Raw genomic sequence first — 26,464 nt, 5'->3', positions numbered from 1 at the left:
ATCTTCACAAAATCTGAGAACAAGGAGAAAAGAAGAAATAGGAGTACGGGTGGGGTGCTGGAGCTGACTCACTCCGGTGCACAAGAGCCAGCTGTGTCTGTCTTTCCCTAACTCCTTGCTCAGTGACATCATGCGGGTAGGTTGAAATCAACCATGGTGCCACTACACTGTGGAAATTGGCAAACGCTCTAAATAACCCTTTTCTCTTTCTTTCTTTCTTTCTTTCTTTCTTTCTTTCTTTCTTTCTCTCGCTCTCTCTCTCTCTCTCGAGTTGGTTTACCACATGCAACTGGGTGTGATAGAGCACAAAAATATTAAACAGCAATGCAATCAAACCTTTGAATCCTTCATTCTTGAGTTAAAGATCCTGGGTGTCATTTATTTAATCAGTAGCATTGGTTTTGGATCAAGAGTTAAAAACTTTTTTGTAGTTTTGCTGAAAATTTGGAGTTAATTGAAGAATTAAAAAGGGAGCTCAGTTCCAAAGATTCTTTACTAATTTAGAAATATTTTAAAGTAATTCACAGCCAGAAATAATTAGCCCCCTGGGCTCACTATGCTGCTTTTGTAGAGTTCAGGAAAGAAGAAAAATTTAGAAGTCTGAACAGAATCTAGCTTAAGAAAATGAAATATTCTACAGTTAATTTTTATCCTTAGTCTACAATTTCATTTCAACAGTTGGCATATTTTATGTGGTCTTTGGTAGATTTGTGAACTACTCTGCTTTAATAGAAATGATTCTGCTTCTTATTTACCTTTATGTTAAACTGTAATCACATTAGCCCCTATCCCTTTCAAGTAATTTTACCACACTTAGTATAATGCTGCAAACTGACATGTAAAGGTATTATGGTAGACAAAGAGATGCACTTTCCAGACCCCTCTTCGGAGGAGCACTTGCCATCCAGCCATAGGAGTACTGGAAACAGCCTCCATCAGTCAGCAACTTCAGCTTTGCCACAGCTTTGGAGAGCTGCCTAGCCCCAGGTCATTTCCTTCCCAGGGCACTCCAACTTGAGTGAAGAACGTGGGCTGTGAAGGTTGGGCCTCTCAGGCATGAAGCTAGCTACTCACTACAGAGCTTCCTGTTGAATTTGATTCAGTTTTGTTCAGCCAGTGTTCTAGCTCAGCTTCTTCCTTTGTCCAGCCTTATTTCTTTCTCATTCCCATTCATAGGTACCATTCCCTGGTAAATATCTCATACCCTAAATCTTGTCTCAATGTCTTTTAGAGAACCCGACCTACAGCCCCCCACTAGGTATACAGTAGTATTATGTAATTTTATGAGCTCTTGCAAATACTGTTGAGCTCAGTGGTTTTGGTATGTTAGCCCCTTTGCATCATTCTTTCCCCCCATGACTTTGTCCATGGCCCGAACTGTTATGAGAAAGCTACTTTAGTGGTTTTGCTCCATGTTTCAGTACCTGTTCCCCAAATTCTGCCATTTACTAACATTCGGTAGTGATGTTTCACCTATCCCAGTGTTCTGTTGCATTCAATACATATTGATAGATAGAAACAGACTTATCAAAAGTCTGATTGTTCTATCAGCCAATAAAAGTCAATAGAAGGGAGATTTATTTTAATAGTAAATATATATGTTGCAAAATTTAGAGATTAACAATTTAACTCAAAATTCTACCTCATCAAAAATTTAAAAGACTACAAGTTTGTATGCAGTTATCAGGTTACTAAAATCCATAGGTATATATTTTAGATCTTAAAGTACTCAAAATACTTCATAAAGGTCTTTTTGCCTTATTTTTGTCTATCAGGTCACAAGTTCATGTCACCTGATATATTTTTTTTAATCAAATTCCCTTCTGATACTCTAAGGCCTAATAAAAAAATTAAAAGGAAGAAAGCAAAGTGAATGTTTTATTTTTTTATTTTTAAAGATTTTATTTATTTATTTGACAGAGATAGAGACAGCCAGTGAGAGAGGGAACACAAGCAGGGGGAGTGGGAGAGGAAGAAGCAGGCTCATAGCAGAGGAGCCTGATGTGGGGCTCGATCCCACAACGCCGGGATCACACCCTGAGCCGAAGGCAGACGCTTAACCACTGTGCCACCCAGGCGCCCCTGAATGTTTGTTTTAAATGAACACCAACTTCTTCATGTAGCTGTTTTAGGTAGGTAGTTATGTGAAAATGTTAAGAAAAAAGATAGGTAGAAAAGATAAGAAATATGGGAAACAGTAATATTTGTCCTAAAGTCTTGAAACTTTAAGGGGCTGAACTTCACCACCCTCATACTAGAAATGATCTTTCTTTTTCTATTGATTTTTTAATTCATTATTTTTTATTTTTTTATTTTTATTTTTTAATTTTTTATTAATTTTTTAAATATTTTTTTGATATAAAGTTCGATGATTCATTAGTTGCGTATAATACCCAGTGCACCATGCAGTACATGCCCTCCTTACTACCCATCACCAGTCTATCCCATTCCCCCACCCCCCTCCCCTCTGAAGCCCTCAGTTTGTTTCTCAGAGTCCATAGTCTCTCATGCTTCNAGTCCATAGTCTCTCATGTTTCATTCCCCCTTCTGATTACCCCCCTTTTCTTTATCCCTTTCTTCCCCTACCGATCCTCCTAGTTCTTATGTTCCATAGATGAGAGAAATCATATGATAATTGTCTTTCTCTGCTTGACTTATTTCACTTAGCATTATCTCCTCCAGTGCCGTCCATGTTGCAGCAAATGTTGAGAATTCGTTCTTTCTGATAGCTGAGTAATATTCCATTGTATATATGGACCACAGCTTCTTAATCCAGTCATCTGTTGAAGGGCATCTCGGCTCCTTCCACGATTTAGCTATTGTGGACAATGGTGCTATGAACACTGGGGTGCATATGGCCTTTCTCTTCATTACGTCTGTATCTTTGGGGTAAATACTCAGTAGTGCAATGGCTGGGTCATAGGGTAGTTCAATTTTTAACTTTTTAAGGGACCTCCACACTGTTTTCCAGAGTGGCTGTACCAACTTGCATTCCCACCAACAATGTAGGAGGGATCCCCTTTCTCCACATCCTCTCCAACAATTGTTGTTTCTTGCCTTGTCTATCTTTGCCATTCTAACTGGCGTAAGGTGGTATCTCAGTGTGGTTTTGATTTGAATTTCCCTGATGGCTAATGATTTTGAACATTTTTTCATGTGTCTGTTAGCCATTTGTATGTCTTCATTGGAAAAGTGTCTGTTCATATCTTCTGCCCATTTTATGATTTGTTTATTTGTTTCTCGTGTATTGAGTTTGAGAAGTTCTTTGTAGATCTTGGATACCAGTCCTTTATCTGTGGTGTCCTTTGCAAATATATTCTCCCATTCCGTGGGCTGTCTCTTAGTTTTTTTGACTGTTTCCTTGGCTGTGCAGAAGCTCTTTATCCTGATAAAGTCCCATAAGTTCATTTTATCTTTTATTTCTCTTGCCTTTGGAGATGTGTCGTGAAAAAGGTTGCTCTGGCCGATGTCATAGAAGTTGTTGCCTATGTTCTCCTCTAGAATTTTGATGGATTCCTGTCTCACATTGAGGTCTTTCATCCATTTGGAGTTTATTTTTGTGTATGGTGTGAGAGAGTGGTCAAGTTTCATTCTTTTGCATGTAGCTGTCCAATTTTCCCAGCACCATTTATTGAAGAGACGGTCTTTTTTCCACCAGATGTTTTTTCCTGCTTTATCAAAGATTAGTTGCCCGAAGGGCTAAGGGTTCATTTCTGGGTTCTCTATTCTGTTCCATTGGTCTATGTGTCTANCCATTGGTCGATGTGTCTGTTTTTGTGCCAGTACCATGCTGTCTTTGTGATCACAGCTTTGTAGTACAGCTCGAAATCCGGCATTGTGATGCCCCCAGCTTTGTTTTTCCTTTTCAACAATTCTTTGGCGATTCGGGGCTTTTTCTGGTTCCACACAAATTTAAGGGCTGTTTGTTCCAGTTCTTTGAAAACTGTCATTGGTATTTTGATTGGGATAACATTGAAAGTGTAGATTGCTCTGGGTAGCATATTGGCCTCATTCTATGAGGCCAATATTACCTTGATCCCCAAACCAGGCAAAGACCCCATCAAAAAGGAGAATTACAGACCGATTTCCCTAATGAATATGGACGCCAAAATCCTCAACAAGATCCTGGCTAATAGAATCCAACAGTACATTAAAAGGATTATCTATCATGACCAAGTGGGATTCATCCCTGGGATGCAAGCGTGGTTCAACATTCGCAAATCTATCAGTGTCATAAATTTTATCAACAAGAAAAAAGCCAAAAATCATATGACCCTCTCAATAGATGCAGGAAAAGCATTTGACAAAATACAGCATCCTTTTCTGATTAAAACCCTTCAGAGTGTAGGGATAGAGGGTACATTCCTCAATCTCATAAAAACCATCTATGAAAAGCCTACAGCAAATATCATTCTCAATGGGGAAAAGCTGGAAGCCTTTCCCTTAAGATCAGGAACACGACAAGGATGCCCACTCTCGCCACTACTATTCAACGTAGTACTAGAAGTCCTTGCAACAGCAGTCAGACAACAAAAAGGGATAAAAGGTATCCAAATTGGCAAATAAGAAGTCAAACTGTCTCTCTTTGCAGATGACATGATACTCTATATGGAAAACCCAAAAGAATCCACTCCCAAATTACTAGAAGTTATAGAGCAATTCAGTAATGTGGTGGGATACAAAATCAATGCTCAGAAATCAGTTGCATTTCTATACGTGAACAATGAGACTGAAGAAAGAGAATTAGGGAATCCATTCCATTTACAATAGCACCAAAAATCATATGTTACCTTGGAATTAACTTAACCAGAGACGTAAAGGATCTATATTCTAGAAACTATAAATCACTCTTGAAAGACATTGAAGAAGACACAAAAAGATGGAAAAATATTCCATGCTCATGGATTGGAAGAATTAACATAGTTAAAATGTCCACGCTAGAAATAATCTTTGTCTGAGTTAGAGAAGTGGTAGAACAGGATTTAGTCACAGATGAGAACCATCAGTAATTTTGAATGAGGAATTAGTATCAGCTAATTTTGGCTAACATAAGTAGCACTAATAAAATGATTTGATGAGAGCCTTGTCTTAAAGGTGTAGACTTCTGTAGATCTGTGGTAGATTGATTCAGGCATAAAGTGAGCTTCTGAGGACTATGTGCATTATCTTTCTCCTGTGGTGTTTTTTTAAAAGTAGCAAGTATAGAATGGCTTGATGTCAAATGATGGCAGACATATTTTCCCCTACTGAAAATCATGGCCTACCACGTATTCCATCATGCCAGTAATTTTCTCTGACTTGAGTCAATCCATAGAAACTGATCCCAAAATATTTAATTCCTCTTCTTCCATCTTTGTCCTTCCTTTCCCCTATCTCTTGCCTTTCTCTATTTTCTCGTTTTCTTAAAATAAGAGCAGGAAAAGGACAGTGGGAGAGTAGTTTGGGTAGACACTGACATAAGGAGACTTGAAAGTTTAGGCTCCCATCAAAAGGATAGTTGTAAATGTACACAAATAGTTGCAAATCGGAATGTGTTTACCTAACCTTAATTAACTGTTTGTTCAAATTATTTTTAAGAAAAGTATATTAATTTGGGGGTGCCTGGGTGGCTCAGTCATTAAAGCATCTACCTTCTGCTCAGGGTGTGATCCCAGAGTACTGGGATTGGGCCCCTATCGGGCTCCTCTATTGGGAGCCTGCTTCTTCCTCTCCCACTCCCCCTGCTGGTGTTCCCTCTCTTGCTGGCTGTCTCGCTCTCTCTGTCAAATAAATTAATAAAAATCTTTTTTAAAAAAAAGAAGGAAAAATATATTAATTTGAGCCTCAAATTAAAGGAAAAAGACTAAAGAATAGTCAAAAACATAGTTTCAAAGTGTGGCTCTTCCATCTATTTGGCATGTAATCTTGGGCAAATCATTCAACCTTTGTGATCCTTTTCTGTAAATGGATGATCACACACACACACACACACACACACCTGTATCTCCAGCCTCATTGGAGTGTTGTGAGTTAATATGTACAGAAGTATTTTGGCAACTATAAATTGCCAAAGGGAATAGTATTAGTAATAATAATGAATAAGTTTATATGGAGCAAAATAGTTTGATATCAATACTCATATCACATTTACCAAGATCCTTTTCTGAGATTTCTAAAAGAATACCCAGGAAAACTATAATCACCCAAAAAGTACTTTGATCATTCCTGGAAGCTCTGCCCACAGTTTCTCCATTTTGCCCAGGTACCCTTTATCCATGCACATACATATACATACATCATCATTTGTCCTGCCAAAAGCATAAAAAATAGCAAGCTTCTCATATCGCTGTTTATACATAAATTGCAGTTGAGATAAAGATAAATTAGGGCTCAGGATGTGTAGGTAAAGAAATAAATGCCCATGAAATTTGCTTTTATGTTTATTGTTTCTTTGATGCATTTTGGTGCCAGAGAAAGACACAGTATCTTACAAGTTTAATTCTGAACTAAATGGAGCAAGTCAGCACACCTGGAGAGCATACTCTCTGAAAGCCACAATAACACAGATACACATACCAAGGGGTATGATGGGTTTGGGTGGTGTTGGCTTTAAGTATGTAGGGAAATTAGAAAGAACTAAAGGACAGGTTTGTGTGATACAATGTCTAGATGTATTGAAAGCATCCAAATAAGAAGATATATATTTAATTTCAGGAAGGAGATTGATTAATTCAACAATTTTTGAATTTAATGAATTTAATATGTATATTTTTAATTTGGGTATTGTCTTTGGGTACTATACTAGGACTAAAGAAGAAAGTCAAATTACTTACTTTGGGAAGTTCACAGTCTAGTAAATGACAATGATATAGTGTACTAAGTGTTGTGATAGATGTGTTCACTGCCTACCAGAAGAGTGCAGGGAAGAGTCAGCTAATCTCAATTGACAGGTGAAGAGAAGTTTGCTTAAAGACATGACATTTGAGTTAATTCAGAATTTTTCAGCAGGAGTAGGAATGAACCAGGATGGGAGGTTTCCAGATAGAAGAGTCTGTACAAAGGTCCGAAGAAATGAAAAACACTGCATGTTGGGGAACTTCAGTAAGTTCTCAGCAAGGCTGAAATACAGTACACCAGTGTAGGTGTGGCAAAATGAAGCTGGATTGGACCTATGCACTGGATCTTCAAGGATCTTGTATGGCAAATTAAGAGCAATCATTTAAAAAATTATGAAATAAAATGAAATGATATTTGCATTCAAAAAGATCACTCTGGCAACACTGTAGAGAATAGTTTTGGTGAGGCTGAAAGAGGAGTCCAAGAGCACGCTTAAGGTCCTATGGACATAATCCAAAGGAGAGGACATGGCAGCTTCTGAGCCTTGGCAATAGCAGGGGGAATAGGGAGGAGATGGAGCTGAGTGATGCTGGGGAAATAAAATCTATAGGATTAGCAATTGATTTGATGGAGGAGGGAAGAAGAAAGGTAAGCCAGTTCTCATATTTCTGCATTGATTGATAGAGTTGACAGCTCTTAAGAGCATTTGTACTTCTTTAATTCCACAAGTATTTGCTGGGCACATATTGTGTGCTAGGCACTGTTTCAAGCACTGATAGATAATATAGCAGTGAACAAAACTGATGAAGTTTAGGGAGATAAAGACTGTAAACAAATAAATAGATAATATCATACAGTGATAAGTTCTGTGGAGGTTAAGGTTCAGTTAAGAGTATAGAGTGGTGGGGGTGCCTGGGTGGCATAGCGGTTAAGCGTCTGCCTTCGGCTCAGGGCGTGATCCTGGCGTTATGAGATCGAGCCCCACATCAGGCTCCTCCTCTAGGAGCCTGCTTCTTCCTCTCCCACTCCCCCTGCTTGTGTTCCCTCTCTCGCTGGCTGTCTCTATCTCTGTCAAATAAATAAAATAAAATCTTAAAAAAAAAAAAGAGTATAGAGTGGTGGTTATTACTAATATATAAAGGTTAATCAGAAAGGAAATGATTTTAATAAATTGAAGGAATGAGACGTGTGGATAGTAGAATAAAAAGTATTCCAGAAAGAAGGAACTGAGTTATGAAGTCTGTGAAGCAGGAGTATGCTTTTTAGGAGCAGAGGCCAGTAGAAATAAAGTGGACAAAGCAAGGGGGGAAAGTGAATATGTGGTGAGGCCAGAGAGATATCGGGGGATAGATCATATTAATACATAATGATGAGCAGATTTGAAAGGCTGGATGAGAGGAAGGGTTCTATTTCCAACATTCTGAATTATCCAGGTAGATATGCCTACTAGATACTGAATATGTAGGTTTGAAACTTGGGAAAGGTTAGGAGTTAGAAGAATAGTTTTAGGAACCATTATCACACACTTAGTGATAATGAATTTGCATAGAAACAGAGAGCTAGAAGAGGGTAGGTAGCAGAAACTTTGGAAACTCTAACATTTAAAGTGCAGAGTAAATAATAATAATAATAATAAACCGTGGAGTGATAGGGAAGTGGGAACGCATGTTGGAGACTGAGAAGGAGAGGTGGTGGTAAAGGGACCAGTTGGCTGATCCACATTAGCTCAGTTCTGGAAGATTTGATCATGAAATATTAGTGAAGCATCTACTGTAAGTGTACCACTACAAACATAAATGCAGTAGGACTCAGAACGTTAGGATGGTAGGGCTGTTAGAAATCACCCACTTAAACCTACTCATTTTGGTTGGGGGGGGATGGGTGAAACAGATGAAGGGGATTAAGAGAATTATTGAATGACTGTATTGTACCCTTGAAAATAATTTAACATTGTATGTTAACTATGTTGGCATTAAAATAAAATTTTAAAAAATTAAATAAATAAATAAACGCACTCATTTTGTGTTTGAGGCAACTGTGACCAGAGAGCAAAATGACAGAATTCAAAAGTTACCGGTCAGGACTGCAATCCAAATCTTTGGAGCTTTCCTCCTTCTGCTCTGTCCTAGTCCATTGGGACTGCTATAGCAAAAATACCATAGACTGGGTGGCTTAAACAACAAACATTTATTTTTCACAGTTCTGGAGGCTGGGAAGTCCAAGATCAAGGTGCCAAATGAGTCAGTGACTGGTGAAAGCCCACTTCCTAGTTCATAGATGACTGTCTTCTTGCTGTTGTTGGAAGGGGTAAGGGAGCTTTCTGGTGTGCCTTTTGTAAAGGCACTAATCCCATCATGAAGGCTGCACTCTCATGACTCACACTTCCCAAAGGCTCCACCTGCAAATACTATCACATTGGGCATTAGGATTTAACACATGAATTTAACAATGAATGGTTCATTCAGTCTATAGCATGGTTCAATACTATAGAGGAGCAAAGAACATACTAGATAGGAAGAATTGTAAAGAACTTCCTGGAACTTCAGTTTAAAAAGCTGGGTAGGAATTGGGTATTCATGGAGGAGGGAAGAGTGATATGAGAGTGAATTTGTTGTAGAAAGCATCTAAAAAGATGTCCTTCTGTTTTATGGTGGAGGAATTTTTATTAGGGAATAGGGAGATAAATTTGGAAATTAGAATAAGGACTGTGTACTTGATGGAGTGAGAAAACAATAGGGAATCATTGTGGAACTAGTTCATCTTTAATAAAAGCACAGTGTGGAAGAAGAAGATAGATATGGAGAGGTGGTGCAAGTATGCATTAATATAATAGCAAAGGTTTCTTAAATGGTCACTATACACTAGGCACCTATAGAGAATGCCTTACATGCATTACATTATTTAACATAATAATCCCATTTGCCACTGAGAAAATGGACGTTTAAGAGAGGTCCCGCAACTTGCCCGAAGTCTAAGTGGCCAGGCCAGGATTTTAACCTAACTGACACCTGCAGCTAATACAGAGTGTTTACTGTATGTTGGATGCTATTTTACAGCTCTGGATGCGTTAACTCTTTGAACCCTCAAAATAACCCTGTGAAGCAGGTAGTATTATCCCCATTTGTAAATGAGAAAAGCGAGGCACAGAAAAGGTTAAGTAATTTGGTGAAGGTCGGATATTTTATAACTGGCAAAGGTGGAATTCAAACTTGGTCTGGCTCTGGACTGTGTGCGGTTAACCACTGGGCTCTGTTGCTCCCTTTCTGTCTGTATGAATCTAGACCCCTAACTCCTAGCCACTGTGTTACCCACGTCTCTCAGAACAGGATTTTTGGTTGAGAGACCTGTAGACTCATTTGTCAAATTGGGAATTGAGCATAGAAAGATTAGCCCAGGAAATAATTTCAAAGGGAAAGAAGTGAAATTTTTTTGACAATTAGTCTGATGCATCCTTCACAGTTAAGCAAAGAGGGTAATTCAAGGACCACCTCCAGAAAACAAGGAGCAGTCGTCTCAAAATGGGAAATTTACCAGGTTCACAACTTGTTAATGAGGAATGTATGAATAAGAACTAAAATATGTGCAGCCCAAACTGCCCAACTCCAAATATGTGGACACTCCCTGAAAGACTGGTTGCCCAGGAAATGCCTGGTTACAAACTTCAGATCCAGATTTATCAAGATAGATAGATGTCTTGTGAGCTAGTCTGTGGCTGTTTGTACAGAGTTATATGTGGGGAAATAGGAACAGGAAAATTTTACGTGTATATTACTAGAATTCTCTTGTTTTGTCTCTACGTAAAGCTACTTTGAATATTTTTCATGGGCAAATATTAAGGGGCTTTAAAAAATCAATTAAACTATGGTTGAGTGATTTTGAAGACAATTGTACTGAATTTAATTCAGAGCTAGGTGATTAGAAAAGGTCGGTAAGGGACAAAGAGGAGTCTCTTAAAAGGCAAAAATGGGGGCACCAGAGAGAAGCATCAATAGTTCCATACAATTTAAAGTGAGACTGCTAGGATAGTAGAAAGATGCTGCATAGGGATCTGTAGCACAACAGGGGAATTACACAAAAGATAGGAGAACTTTTTGTAATTTATTGCAGCATGTTAATGATTGTTAGCAAATACTCCCTCATTTTTCCATTTGTACTCTTCAATTATGCTTCTTATTTTAATTTTTAAATGTATTTGTAAACTCCACTTAGGGTCCTGATTAGCATAGTTCTTTGATAATGTTAAGGTAAGATGTGTGTTGTATGTTCATTGTTGGTCTCAGGCTATCTTTGCTATGAATTGCATTTGCCCAACATCAAGTTATAGAAAACAGGTAACAAAACTTTTGGTGGTGTTCAGCCACTAGAATGAAGATGGCAATGTGATCTGAGCCAGGAGGAATAAGTTGCGATCTTATTTCACTGGTACTCTTTTTTTATGGTTGGGCAACATTACCCAAAGCCTTGGGTATAATATCATCCTTGGTTATCAGAAAAGTAGAACTTAGAATGATGCTTGGTTTAGGATTAACCAATGAGATTGCGTGACACTCTGTAGAGAAAAGAAGTTGAACTTTATAATTTTTCACTTAGGAATTTTGCATTTTGGCTTTTAAAAATATTTAGATTTTCCTCAGCATCTCCTCAGCAGGGTGCAAGCCAGAAAACTTATTTACATCTTGCTAACACTAAGTTTTGGCCACACATCTGCCTTACGAGCCTCTTCCGTTCTGTGGGCATTTTGGCAGAAGCGGCAACTACAAGATTTAAGCGTGTTTCGGGCAAGAGAGCAGATTGTGATCATTATTGCTGATTGTTTTCTCTGAGACACAGATAGGTTCAGTTCTGATGGGCCCAGTGGTTGCAGTCTGATGTGTTCAGTTGCTCATGTTGTGCTTAGTAGGGATGGGTTCTTACTCTAGCTCCTTTGGTGTGACTGGATGAGATGTTTTATTTGTCTTACAAGTCCTATTAGGGGTAGTTGACCCTGTTTTACATAGGGTTAGAAAAACTTGTTCTATATTTCCTTGTACAATACTACTTTGCAGGGTAATACATTGCCAAACAAACGTGGGACAACTATCATTTCACAAAATCTTTCCCTTTCCAGAGGCTATCACTTTTTTTTTCCTTAAAAAAAAAAAACTAACTAATGTAACAGCCCTGATAGCTTTGTTTCAGGGAATGCTGTGTGTATACATGCACTCATGTGTATCTAAATTAAAACATGAAGCTAGGAAGTAGAGGGAAATATAATACTGTTAATTCGGTCCCTATTACATAACAAAATCGAGTGTTTATCAAGAACATCTTGGTTGTTCATTTATATCAGTAGTCTCCATTAGTGAGGAAGGATGTTCTTTAAATACACATACAATCCAAAGAAAACAGCACTTAGTATTTTTTTGTTTTGTTTTGTTTTATTTCTGTAACTTATTGAAGGTCCAGTGTCAAATTCCATTGGTCTGTGTTGGGATACCTTTTCATTTGTTTGTGAAGTAAGCATCTGTAATTCAGTGATCTCTAGCCAGTCTTGGGTTCTGCAGATACTGAACAGGGCTGTCTGTGGGTGGGGTCAAACACGCCTGTGACTTCTGACCATTGAAAATGAAGGAAAACATTTGTGGTAAGAAACAACAGCACATGCTTGACCTCTAAAGCACACACATCTATAAATGGATAAAAGTGACTATTTAAGGTTGCTTCGAAAAAGAACCACTGTGTCTACAAAGAAAGAAACCCTAATTCAATGTTTGAAAAGGCAAACTATGTGTGGGTGAAAGAACATGTTTTTGTCAAAAACATCTGTGGTGTTCCCTATGATGTGTTTGATCCTGGTGGTAAATGAACAAAGTTAAGTATTAGAGACAAAATGGGCTTTTGACAACTTACTGTCTGATAAATAATGTTAATTCAATCCAAGGCATCTCAGGGCTGCCTCTAAACTGGTTAATTTTGGTTAAATGTCAGATATACAAAATGTAGTCCTCACTCCAAAATTAAAGACATTGCCCGAATTTCTTCTCCAGCCATTGCAGTAGGTCGTGGCTATGTTCTTTGCGCCATCATTTTTATCTCAACCTTACCACTGGTTCCTAGCAGTGGTCTCCTCACTGTCATAAGACAATTGTCACTAGGCCTAATTTTACATGACTGAATTTTTCAACTTGCCAGATGTTTTATATAAGTATACTAAAGGTATTATTTAGAGATCATATTGTTTATGTTTTTGAAGCTCTAAGAGTTCCATACCCGATTTTCTGGGCTTAATTTCTTCCCCAAATACCGAAATTATAAATTATGAGGTGAAATCCCCCGAATGTAAAATGCACAGATACAAAGAATAGACATGAAATTGTGTCTCTGAATGAATTGGGGCAATGAGATTAACTGAAGGCAACAGTGTAACAGGGTCTTTTCCACTGTCTGCAAGGATTTTGTCAAAAGAAGCTAAGTGATGTCAAAAGCAATGAGAGGTATGAATTATTAGGTGATGAATTTAAAAGTAGTGTCCAGATGTAAATAGTGAAATCATTTAAAGTATTACTCAGCAGCTGCCAGAGCGATAGGAAAGGCTGACATGACAAATTTAGTCATTTCTTAATCACTTTCGTTAGGCACCATTGTCAGCTCCAAGAGGCAAATTTTCATCTTGATTTAAGCTCATAATGCTAATAGTAGAAACCTAGAAATTCTCAAAATCATTTGCTTGCAAAACACCTTTTAGATCATCTTAGATGTTTCTGTGACCCAATATCATGAAGAGATGCAAAAGATACATTGCATATGTCATCAAAGGAAATTTTCCATTTCCCATTTATGTGTTATAAAGGAGGTATTATTTACTGTAAGATCCCAAAGTATTAATTAGCTGCCTTTGGTTTAAATAAAATTGATTGTTAAAGCAGAAAATAGAGGATAATACGAGTCCTATTCTGCTGTAGCCTCCCAATAAAAGAAGCAGTGACCCAACTCATTAGCCCTTTGATTTAATATATTGACACTTGGGTAGGAATAATTCCGTTTAGTGGCTTTTGCTTCCCAGGGATCAATTTAATTAGTTATAAAATGTGACTTCTTGTCAGGAGCTAGAAGAAATGCTGACGTTAAATAAAGTCATACGCAATTTAAACAATAAAGCTATCGATGCCTGGTTAAAAGTTAATGATGCAAAAAAAATGGCTTAATAGAGACAACCTCAGCAGTGAAAGTGATGCTATGAAAATTAAGCTAAGTGGAGGAATGAGGAATGGTGATGTTGTTGAATTGTTAAAACAAATTCATGACTGGTCTGATGGCTGGCTAGGTTGTAAGTACATTCTCTTTCAGCCTGGGAGACAGAACTAGTTCTAGACTCCTTGCTCAGTACTACTTAAGTGTGAGTTTCCTGTGTTTCTAGGTTTTAGAACCCAGGGGAGGGTGGAAATCTTGTTTAGGCTCTTTGGACTAGAAAACATCCTGAAACCAACGTCATGTTTGAGAGAAGGGTGCAGTGTTACTCATGCCATCCCAGAGTGGCTTCCTTGAAGTAGGCTCGCCTGAGTTCTGCTGACTGGCCCTTAGCATCTCTGAAAAATACCACTACAGGAACATTGCTGGTGCAAAGCCATTCCTGTTTGTGTGAAAATATTTGAGATGACCTCTGGGTTGGTCCTTTGGCCTGGCAACTTTCAGTTTTTCCTCCATCTTTCCTCCAGTGGTTACTTGGAAAAGTAGTTCTTCCCGATTTAGAGAAATGTAACCTGCTTTATCTGTGTAATTAATGCCAACTCTTTTAAGTCATTCCTGTAATAAATTATTGTTATCTTATGCCTCTGACTGTATCCATACACTGACTTCACCATGAACTTGAGGGATCTCTTGTCTGTGTCTCTAGCCTCAGTATGCTTATGTTAAAAAGTGATGAGCTGGCTTAGAATTTAGTAGTTAGATGATCTCTAAAATCTTTCTCATTCCCTACTTCACTCATAGTTTCAAAATCAATTGGTTATTTCAGTCAAATCAATTGCGTTGTGAGTGGTAGATTTAAAACAACCAGTTGGTTAACTACACATACCCTACTTCCTGCTGGTGTGTGTCTATGTACCACATTTGCCTCTCTTTTAGCATTGGCTGCTGCTGGGTCATTAGCACTAGTTAGCTAAATAAAAGATAACCACATTTTATTGTCAGACAGAATTTATATGTCATTTCTCCAGCTGTTCCCTTTCCAAGTCATTTGCTCATTAGTTAAAGATGAGGCACATGTTTAAACTTGATGAGTTTTAAAAAACTCTTTTCTAGTCAAAGGAATTGCCTTAAGTGTTCTATTAGCTAAATTTTGTATAACAACCAAAGAAGGGTTTTTCTCTTTTCCAGTTTTGCCCCTCGCTTATCTAGGGGCTCTGAAGTCAGTGGCTGCTGGGTGGGAAGGCAAGAACAATGAGCCAAGCTCTGGAAAGGAAGACAAAGTGGGATCTTACGGTGTTTGATATTCTATCAGCCTCCTATTTCCCCACTTCGTAGCGAAGTGCATGTTCTCCTAGCTGCTTCTTCCTGGAACATACTGCGAAAAGGTTCAAAACTGAAGATCCTGTGCAAAAGCTCCCTGTTTTGGAAATCTGTTTATTGGAGAGGGTATTTCTTTCTGCCAGTTCAGTTGCCAAGGAAATTACCGTAGAGTCTGCAGAAGACCATCAAAGTTCAGTGCATCTAGGAAAGTCAGTGAGTAACTTACCTTGTCTGTTAACATAAAAAAAGCTGTCTTTGAAATTACAATAAAACATAAAAACCTTGAACTTCCAGTGAAATATGTATACTGAAATATGTTGGAGCTGAAATGATTTAGCATTTCATTTGTTGTTCCATTTGTCACACACGGACAGGAAGGACACAGAGTAGTTAACTTTGAGAGGGGGCATTTTCGAGAAGGGGATGACAGACAAACTTTATTCAACAAAATGACCTTCAGAATCTTCCTAGAGAAGAAGAAACAATTTGGAGACAAATAAGCATGCTTACATAGTATTTGGTAAAAACATTAATAGTAGCAAATATGTAAGAGAACAGAAGGAAATATTGCTAAGGATATAATCTGTACCAGAGACAAGTTTTCCATTAGAGTAAAGGTTATCTTTTTTCTTTCTTTCTTTCTTTTTTCCTTAATGTTGGGGGCAGGGCAATTAACTGAAAACAAGAGGGAAATTGTGGGGACTGATGTTAGATAAACTATTTTGTCTTTGTGTTGACATTATATTGGCTACAGCCTACACAGAAGGGATGCCTGGAAAAAAGTAAGGAGAGAGAGGCATTAATATTTTTTAGTGTGCGTGGGTGCGCCAGCACTGGAGGGGCCCGTGTTTTCTTAGGGCTCAGATGGCAAAGCTAAGCATTCAGCCTACGGCAGGAAAAAAGTGCCTTTTTTGTTTTCTGACTGCGGAGTCCAGGCATTCCCAGGGGAACACAATGAATGGCCCATTTTGTCCAACACGGTTTCATAGACATAGATTTCTTGTTTTTTCATAATTATTCTTGCCCGTCATTGGGTGTGCACATGACATTTGAGCGTGTTTTAAAGTCTTAACACACTCATGTGCCTGCAATAAAGTTACTCATAACAATCCCGGCTTTCTCCAGACAACAGAGCGGGGTCTGTTGTTTTCACAAGTCACAGCAGCTGGGAGGCAATTGTGAAGACAACAGCTTAATCTAGCTGGAAAATACAGGAAGAAGAGAGTATACACTAAATTTCCTCCCATATTATTCAAACAATGAAGAATTTTTAAAAAATGGCTATGGGTGGTCTTACTCAACAACTGATTGGCAGAATGTACTTTAAATTTCTTTAGAATGTTGTCTTTAAATGTTAAGGATCTACAAGGTTACATTCATAATATTTGTTAACCAGCTAAAAGGCAGACTCAAGAGGTAACACACAGCCACATTTCAATGGCTACAGAAGGTATTACAGATCTTTTTTTTTCCTTCTAATTCGTTAAGTAGCAGTTGCTATTTGTATAAAAGGATGCTATAACCAAGTAGTTATGAAGCAATGGTTAATCTCCTTTGAAAGGTGTGTGAAAGACTGAGAGCTTCATGGTAATTCACATCTTCATGCCAGGCTGAATTTCTGGTGTGCAGTCATTAGCAAGTTTTAAGTTTCACACTGAATAACAGAATTTAGGGAAGAGGAGAGTAACTTTGAAAGCTTTCAATCTGAACTGGAACATCAGAGTGGGAAACTGGCTGTGCTCTTCAGGGTGCCGACATGAACCAAGTTATTTTTATTTCATGTGGAGGGGAGGAGATAAGAAATGTGAGAAGTACAAGAAAAAGAAGGAAACTTCTCCATGTTCGTCTAAGCTTTTTTTGGAGGGGGGGGATTGAAACAGAACTTGGGGGAAGGAAGTGGCTTAAAAAGCAAGATTGGCAGTGCTACGCTTAACTATTTCAAACTCCACTACCCTTTTCCCTTCAAGGAAACATTTTGTGAAAGAACTTCTGTGGTCTCTTAAAAGATACCTAGGTGACATGAAAGCATTTGGTCTTTGGGACATAATGGTTGTATTCATATTTTATTGGAAAAGAGGAAGCAATTATGGCTTTCAGCTTTGCTAAGTAACTCATCACCTTTTTAGGCACTCATAACACCTGAGTATAATCTCGTTTCACTCCCATTCTTAGTGTGTGGAAATACTATCTCCTCTGTGGAAGTGTTTTTAAATGGAAATCTAATTGAGAAGCCAGGTGCTGCCTGGAACCATAGGATGACCTTCCTTCATTGTCTTTTGTTTTATTTTATAGGCTGAGCCGGAAGAGGCATTTTCCTCTATTGTTTATTGAGCACCTATTCTGATCGTCCTTAAATTTTTTTTTCAAAACATTTTTGTTATATTATTTCCTCTCTATTTCATGCATCTCTCCCCTATTGTTGGCAGAACATGACACTGAAGGTCCAATAGCCAGGTTCTTGTGTATCAAGATCTAGCGCAAAGGTTAATCCTTTCGTTGTCTTTGCCGGTATTTACCCTGCTGGCCCCAAAGCATAATCAACTATGTACGTACCTTTGTTTTAGTGTTTACCATCTGAGCCTAAAAATTTCATAATAGTTCTCATTTATGGTCTTATGTGCCAGGCACTGAATCAGTTTCTTCATGTGTATTTTCATTAACCTTCATAAATACACAACAATGTAGATTTTATTATTGCCATTTGACAGATGAGAAAACTAAGGTTACACAGCTAGTTAGAGCCAGGGATCAAACTTAGGTCTCTGCAGCTTCAAAACCAGTGAGCCTTTCCTTATACCACATTGTCTTGCAGTTAAATGAAACAGAAGAAATAGTACTGCCTAATTAATAGGAAGTAGGGACATAAATCAAAAGATAACAGGGCTCTAATCTTCCCTCTTTTCCTCCTTCCCTTTCTGATTCAAACATAGCAGTTAGGCATGCCCAAATGAAGAAGGCAGCTGAGTTGAGTGGCAGCTGGTAGGTTGAAACCCCTGTAAAGAAAGTGCCTTATCAAGGTGATGGCTCAATGAGAATTGGGATGATGAAGCCTTCAACTACATAAAGGCTGCCAAGTGGGTGAGTGGCTTGGCAGGATCAGGAGATTGGTTGTTAAAATAGGATGTGTGTGTGTGTGTGTGTGTGTACCTATACATATATATACACATACAAATACATATACATACATATATACATATACATACACACACACATATATACATATTTATACATACATATAAACACACATATATACATCTATGTATATATACACATACATATATAAACACACACACATATATACATGCAAATGTATATGTATATAATGGGAGCCAGAGTTTTTAAAAATTTAATTAAAAATATTTTTTATTGAGGTATAATTGACATATAACATGATATTAGTTTCAGGTATATAACGTAATGTATATATTGCAAAATGATCATCACAGTAAGTCTAGCTAATATCTGTCACCATAAATAGTTACAAAATTTTTATTCTTGTGATGAGAACTTTTAAGATTTACTCTCTTAGCAATTTTCAAATATGCCATATAATATTATCTGTAGTCACCCTGCTGTGCATTACATCTGTATGACTTATTTTATAACTGGAAGTAACTTTTGACTCCTTTCACATTTCATCCATATCCTACCCCCCATCTCTGGCAACCATCAATCTGTTCTCTGTATCTGTGAGCTTGGTTTCTTTTCTTTTTTTCCTTTTTATGGCTGAATAATATTCCATTGTGTGTGTGCACGTGTGTGCTTGTGTGTGTGTGTGTGTGTGTGTGTGTAGGTATGTAAATATCACATCTTCTTTGTCCATCTCTCTATTGGTGGTTACTTATGTTATTTTGTGTCGTGGTTACTTATGTTATTTTGTGTCTTGGCTACTGTGGATAATGCTGCAAAGAACATGGAAGGGCATACATCTTTTCTAATTAGTGTTTTCATTTTCTTCAGATCAGTGCCCAAAAGTAGAATTGATGGATCATATGCTAGTTCTATTTTTAATTTTTTGAGGAACCTCCACACTGTTTTCCACAGTGGCTGCACCAATTTATATTTCTACCAACAGTGTGTAAGGGTTCCCTTTTCTCCACATCCTCACCAACACTTATTTCTTATCTTTTTGATCATAGCTCTTCTATTAAGTGTGTGGTGACTTGCATTTCCCTGATGATGAGTGATGTTAAGCACCTTTCATTTACCTGTTGGCCTTCCGTTTATCTTCTTTGGAAAATGTCTATTCAGATCCTCTGCCCATTTTTAAATTGGATTTTTGGGTTTTTTGCTGCTGAGTTGTATGATTCTTTATGTATTTTAGATACTAACTTCTTATCAGATACATGATTTGCAAATATTTTCTCCCATTTGGTAGGTTGCCTTTCCATTTTGTTGGTGGTTCTCTTTGCTGTGCAGAAAGACGTTTTTTAGTTCAGTGTAGTCCCACTTATTTATTTTTGCTTTTGTTGCTTTTGCTATAGGTGTCAAATACTGAAAAATCATTGCCAAGACTAATGTCAAGGAGCTTACTGCCTGTATTTTCTTCTATGAGTTTTATGGTTTTGGGTCTTACATTCAAGTCTTTAATCCATTTTGAGATTTTTTGTGTATGGCATAAGATAGTGGTCCAATTTCATTCTTTTGTGTGTGGCTGTCCATTTTTCTCAGCACCATTTATTGAAGAGACTGTCCTTTCCTCATTGAATAGTCTTGGCTCCTCTGTTACACATTAATTACCTATACATATGAGGGTTTATTTCTGGACTGTCTGTTATGTTCCATTGGCCTGTGTATCTGTTTTAATGTCAATACCACACTGTTTTGATTATTATAGCTTTGCAACATAGTTTGAAAAATGTGATGCAAACAGTTTTGTTTTTCTTTCTCAAGATTGCTTTGGCTATGTGGGGTCTTTTGTGATTCCATACAATTTAGATATATAAAAGCATAATTCTTTTAAATATATATTCTAGTTACATATAGAAGTGAATTTAGGTGTAAATGTGTGTATGTGCAATATATACAAAAAAATATTTTAAGGTCTGTCTACTGAGAGGGCCTAAGAGCAGAGTATACCCCAGGATTAATGAACACACCTTGCAACCAGATCTTGGCTTCTAAATATCATTCCACTGAGTCCAGGTGTGAAACAGGGAAACTACAGGATAAATCTGGAACATTATATTGTTCCAGAAAATAAAGAAGGGATTAAAAAAAGTGGTAGTCATTTTGATGGTTGGCTAAATGTTGTGATCTTAGTGGTACTTAGAAGTTTCTTACAATGAGTGTTTACAAAGAACACATTATTGATACATTTTATGCCCTTTTCACTTATATTTGAATTCACTAGCCTTTACGTTTGGTGGAACCCTGTAACTAATGAGATCTTTGGGCCTATGCCCTGGTCACTGCTACTCCTTACAAACAATCGATATGTTCTTCTTAGCTTCTGTGATCCAGAAATGTCACTGTTGATATGATCTCAATGTTAATGGACAAAACTTCTAACAGTATCCTGTCAAGAGATTCATCATCAAGAGGTGAAAATAGCTAACTCTTATACTTCAGTGGAGTATTGCGTTCAGAAGAAATAGATGATGCATTATTTCCATCTTTGACCAAAAATAAACTAACAAACAAAAAAACATTTAAAAAAGTCACCAGAAAATATTCACCAATGATGGAGCCAGATTTAAACTTTGGTCAACAATTTGATCTCAAATTTCAGGAAGTTAGAAAAACATTAATAACCACAGAAAAATTCTAGTCAGTGGTAGTTGCTTGGCCGATTAAGTCTTACTTTTTATTTATATTGAAAGGCATTATGGTAAGAAAGCATCAGAATCCCTTGATTTTGAATCCTGGTTTTGTCACTTTAGTAACTCTGTGTCCTTAACCTTTCTGGATCAATAAAATGGCATAATGGTATCTTACTGAATTATGTTGTTGTGTGGATTAGTTGAGATAAAGTGTGAAAGTATCTAGCATATATTTTCTGGAACGTAGTAAGTCTTCAAGAAGTCATAAGTCTCATTTCTTAAGCTTCTTTTTATTTCTAGGAACAATTCTATATGTAGAACTGTTGTGAAGCCCCAGATAAAAAATGTGCTGGCTTGCAGTGCCTGGGTGGCTCAATCAGTTAAGCGCCTGACTCTTTAATTTCAGCTCAGGTTATGATCACAGGGTTGTGAGATTGAGGCCCGCATCTGGCTCCAGGCTGGGTGTGGAGCCTGCCTAAGATTCTCTCTCTCCATTTCTCTCTGCCCCTCTCCCTTCACCGTGCTCTCTACTCTCTCTCTCTCTCTCAAATAAATCTATCTATCTATCTATCTATCTATCTATCTATCTATCTATCTATCTATCCATCCATCTTTAAAAGAATGTGCCAGCTCACAGACAGGTACTGATAGTGAATGTTAGAGGAAATAATGTACATTTATATAGTAATTCATATTTCAGATAATTTCTATATCTAGTAAGTGATTTTAACCTTGATTCCTTAAGGTAAGCAGTAGAAACATTATTCTCTCATTTATATGGAAGGAAATCAAGATTTACTGATTCAAAAAGAAGATAGTAGAAGATCCAGTATTTCAGTATAGTCTTAACATCTAAGCAGTGGACTTTTTATTATTCAATGTTTCTTAACCTTTTAAAACTTTATGCACTCTAGATAACAAAAATAACCTCATACAAATTCTTTAATGTTACAGAAATTTCTAGTTAGGTTACTAATGTGGCATAAGAAAATTCTTTTTATCTTCTAAGATGCACGTTTTAACTTTAAATATTTGTGAGCTTTTCCTAGGCTTTGTGGAAGTGAACACAGTCAGTCACTTCCAACATGAGCCAAAATGCTCTGCTTTGTGTTCCTTATTGTAGATATATTTGTAAAAGCAGAGTCACCAACATACGTTTATGAAATTCAGTTTATGGCATGGAGAGCTTGTTCACTTATGTGTACTCTTTCAACCACATATACCTTCTCTAAGAAATTTTCAAGGCTGTCCTTCCCCTTTATTTCCTCTTTCTTTACTCACCTCACTAACCTCACTCCTGGCATATGTGGTGCCAACTTTGAGAATCTCTGCATCATTAGGCAGTTATGGCACATTGGTTAAGAGTAAGACTCTGGAACCAGACTGCCTGGACCTTGAGGCAAGCTACTAAGTCTCATCTATAAAATTAAGAATATAATTGTGCCTACCTTATGAAAATGTTTTGATAATTACAGGGGTTCTTGCATATAAAGCATTAAGAAAAGTGCCTGACACATTGCAAATAACATATCAGTGTGCCGTTACTATTATTACTATTATTATTATCATGCAATTACCGTAGTGACTTAAAGCAATTTAATAACATGGTGATGTTATTATAATGTCATGAGAATCAAATTAGATTAACATCTGTCATTATGTCTTCTTCAGTCTGTATCTTTTATTTTTGTGCCTGATAAAATAATTAAGAACCTTTCAACCTGACTATTAATCTTCCTTTGATATTCCAGTGAAAATATTGTTCTTTCTGTTTTGCAGTATCCTTCTTAATCATTCTTTTAGAAAACCTTTATAGGATGAGATAGACCCAGCTGTGTCCTTCAGAGTTTTTCTTCCTACCCATTCTTCATGTGCCTTGGTGATTGTCAAGTCATATGTGCCCATCACCCTAAAGCTTAACCTAGGAAAACAACAGTAGCAATGGGCAGGGTCATTTTCCCTCAGAGCATAATGAATCTCCCGAAGGAGAGAACGTGTGTAATGACGAACACATGCAAACACGCCCCCCAACACACAGGGTTCTGAAATGTTCCCCTAAAGGAGGTGTGATTCTTTAAGAGAGCACTGAACTAGTTTGAAATGATCAAATTTAAATTCAGTGAATTGTGTCTACTAAGTGCAGTTGTGCGAAGCGTCTACTATGTGCAGTTGACATAATTTTCTCTTCACAACAACCTTGTGAGGTAGATACTATTATTCCTCTTTTAATGAGGAGAAAACTCGAAGTTAAGCAATTTGTTCTGATACTGATTCTGATATAGATCTGTTTAACTTCAATTTACTCATCCCAGGGCTGCTTCTACTATAACACAAGTGCCTCTGAATGAAATAATGTACTTTTCACTATTTTTTATTGTTACGGAAATAAAACTTTTAAAAATGATTGGAATCTCTCTACTCTTGGTTCTTCCTTCCATATGCTAGTATCATGCTATTTTGGGAGATCAGCTCCTGGAACCAAGGAATAGGCTGCTCAGGTTTGCAGTACTGGGTGAATTTAGGTGTTCTTGTGGTAAATATTGCTTTTCTTTCCAGGGTAAGATCAGGTGGAACAAGGCTGTCATTTTAACACATTAGTTAAATGAAACAAAGAAACAAAAAAAGCCCCAAGCAATGTGATAGTTCAGGAGATCTACAGTTTGAACCAGGACTTCCCACCCAATGGGACCCTTTTTCTGTTTAATGCTAAAGTAGAATTTTCCTTTTCCTAAGAGTATTGTGAATGCTCCACAGAGGAAATCCTCTTATCATTTTGGAAAGAGTATGGGCTGCTGAAGATACAGGTTTGAATTCTGGCTCTGCCACTTACTAGCTATAGTGTTGAATAAATTACTTAATTTTTGTTATCTCATCTGTAAAATAAGAAATTAATTCCCACTTCATAGGACAGTTATAATTTTTCCACTTTTGAAAATTGTTTTTTTTTTCCTGCTTCACATGTATAAATTACATGCAGTAAAATTTAAGTGTTTGATAAATTCTGGACATTCTGTATAGCCGTATATAACTTTTTAGCCTTGAGAAGTTTCCTCGTGGTTTTGATACTCCCTTTGCAGTCAGATTCCATCTATGATGCACTGCTCCATTCATTGATCTTTCTGTCGCTATGATTTTGTCTTTTCTAGGATTTTATATAAATGGAATCATGCATACATACTCTTTTATGTTCAATGTTTTTCATTGTGAATGATTTTTAGATTCTTTCATGCTACTGGGTCTACCAATATTTTGTTCTTTATATTGCTAACTAGCATTCCATAGAATGGACATGGGCATGCCACCATTTGTTTTGCCATCTTCCAGTTAATGAACGTTGGGTTGGTTCCAGTTATTGGCTATGATGAGTCATGTTGCAAGTCTATGTACACATATGTTTTCATTTTCATGTGTATATATATGTAAGAGTAGATTAATTGCTGGGTTGTATGGAAACCATATGTTTAATTTTATAAGAAAGTGGCTGTGTCATTTTTAATTCCCATCAGCAACGTATGAGAGTTCTAGTCTTTCTGCATCCTCACCAACACTTGGTATTGTTAATCTTTTTTATTTTAACCATTCTACTAGGTTTTAAGGCTATTTCATTGTGGTTTTGATACTCATTTCTCTGGTGATTGGTGGTGTTGCAAGTCTTCTCATGTAATTATTGGTTATCCATATATTTTTGTGTATGAATTATCTATTTGCATCTTTAGTAACATTTTTATTAATTAGTCTTTTATTGAATTGTAACAGTTTTAAAAAATATTCTGGACAAGAGGTTGTTTTCTTTTACAAATACTTTCTCCTAGTTTGTGGCTTACTTTTGTGTCTTTTTAACTGTGTCTTTCAAAGAGCAAAGTTTATCATTTTGATGACATTTTATCATTATTTTTTCTTTTCTGGTTCGTTTTTTTTGTGTTTTATCTTTTAAATATTTGCCTATTTAATGTTCCAAAGATTTCTTCCTCTGTTTTCTTCTAGAACTTTTCTAGTTTTAGCTCAGATGTTTAGGTTTTTATCTATTTGTAGTTAAATTTTGTGTTTGGTGTCAGACAATGGTTTAGGTTTATTTTTCTCCATATAGATGTCCATTTCTAGCAAGATCTATTTAAAAGACTATCCTTTCTCCTATTGAATTACGTTGGCATCACTGTGAAAATTTAAGTGTGGATTTATTTCCGAAGTCTCTATTTTGTCCCACCTGGAATGAATTACCATGGTGTTATAGTAAGTCTTAAAATCTTATTATGGTTCTCTACTTTTGATGTTCTTTTTCAAATTCTTTTGGCTATTTTTTTATATAGATTTTATAATCAGTTTGATACCATCTTCAAAATGTCCTTTTGGAATTCTGATTGGGCTCATGTTGAATCTGTAGATTAATTTGGGGGAGAATTGCTATCTTAATACTGAGCCATCTATTACACGAATATTGTATATTTCTCAATTTTTTCAGTATTTTAAAGCTTCCATTTGCAATGTTGTATAGCTTTCAGTGTAGAAAAGCCTTCTATATTTTGGTTAAATTTTTCTAAGTATTTTATTTTTTATCCTATTGTAAATGGAGTTTAAAGAATTTCTTTTTCTAATCATTTATTCTAGTCTATCTAGTATATAGGAAGACAACTGATTTTTGTTACTGACCTTGTATGTTGTGACTTTGCCTAATTTTCTTTTCAGTTCTGGCAGGTTTTTGTGGGTTTTTTTTAACTCCTTAAAATTTTCTATGGTTGTGATCATGTTTTCTGTAGCTTAAGTTTAACTTCTTTTTTTTCAAATTGTGTGTGTTTTCTTTCCTCTGGCTATTGAACTGGCTAGGCAATCCACTACAATATTGAATAAAAGTGGTGAGAGTGGACATTCTTGCCTGTTCCCGATCTTGCAAAGAAAGCATAGAGACTTTCACCATTGATTATGATGTTAGCTGTACGTTTTTCAAATATATCCTTAATCAAATTGAGGTTACCTTATAGTCAAGTTTGTTGGAAGTTCTTATCATGAATGGGTGTTAGAGTTTTTCAGATGCTTTTTCTGCATCTTTTGAAGTGATCATGGTTTTGCTATTTTATTCTCTTACTATGATGAATTATACTTACTGATTTTCAAATGTTAAACCAACCTTGCATTCCTCAAATAAACTCTACTTAGTCATGATATATTATCTTCTTTTATATACTGTTTCATTCTGTTTAGTCAGTCCACTCTTGTGCTTTTTAAAATTAGTACCCTGACCTTTGGGAAAATAACTCAATTTATATTTTGTTAAAAGCTGTCTTTGTGTTCTGTATATTGCAAGGGATATGAGAGGAAAAGCCATGATTCTGTTCTCAAAGAAGTTCATGGTCTCACTCCATTAAAAAAAAAGAAGAAAAAGAATACATGATTGATTTTAATGT

General features: G+C 36.7%; 1 protein-coding gene across 31 annotated transcripts in view; it reads left to right on the top strand.

Moving 5' to 3' along the window:
• The window catches only part of SOX6 (SRY-box transcription factor 6), a 583,500-nt gene that overhangs the window by 415,077 nt on the left and 141,959 nt on the right, over window positions 1-26,464 (top strand). The window lies entirely within an intron of this gene.

Source organism: Ailuropoda melanoleuca, chromosome 16 (assembly GCF_002007445.2).
Source record: "Ailuropoda melanoleuca isolate Jingjing chromosome 16, ASM200744v2, whole genome shotgun sequence".
Lineage (NCBI taxonomy): Eukaryota > Metazoa > Chordata > Mammalia > Carnivora > Ursidae > Ailuropoda > Ailuropoda melanoleuca.
The sequence above is the reverse complement of the archived record's forward strand: the minus strand, read 5'-3'. Positions and strand labels throughout refer to the sequence as shown.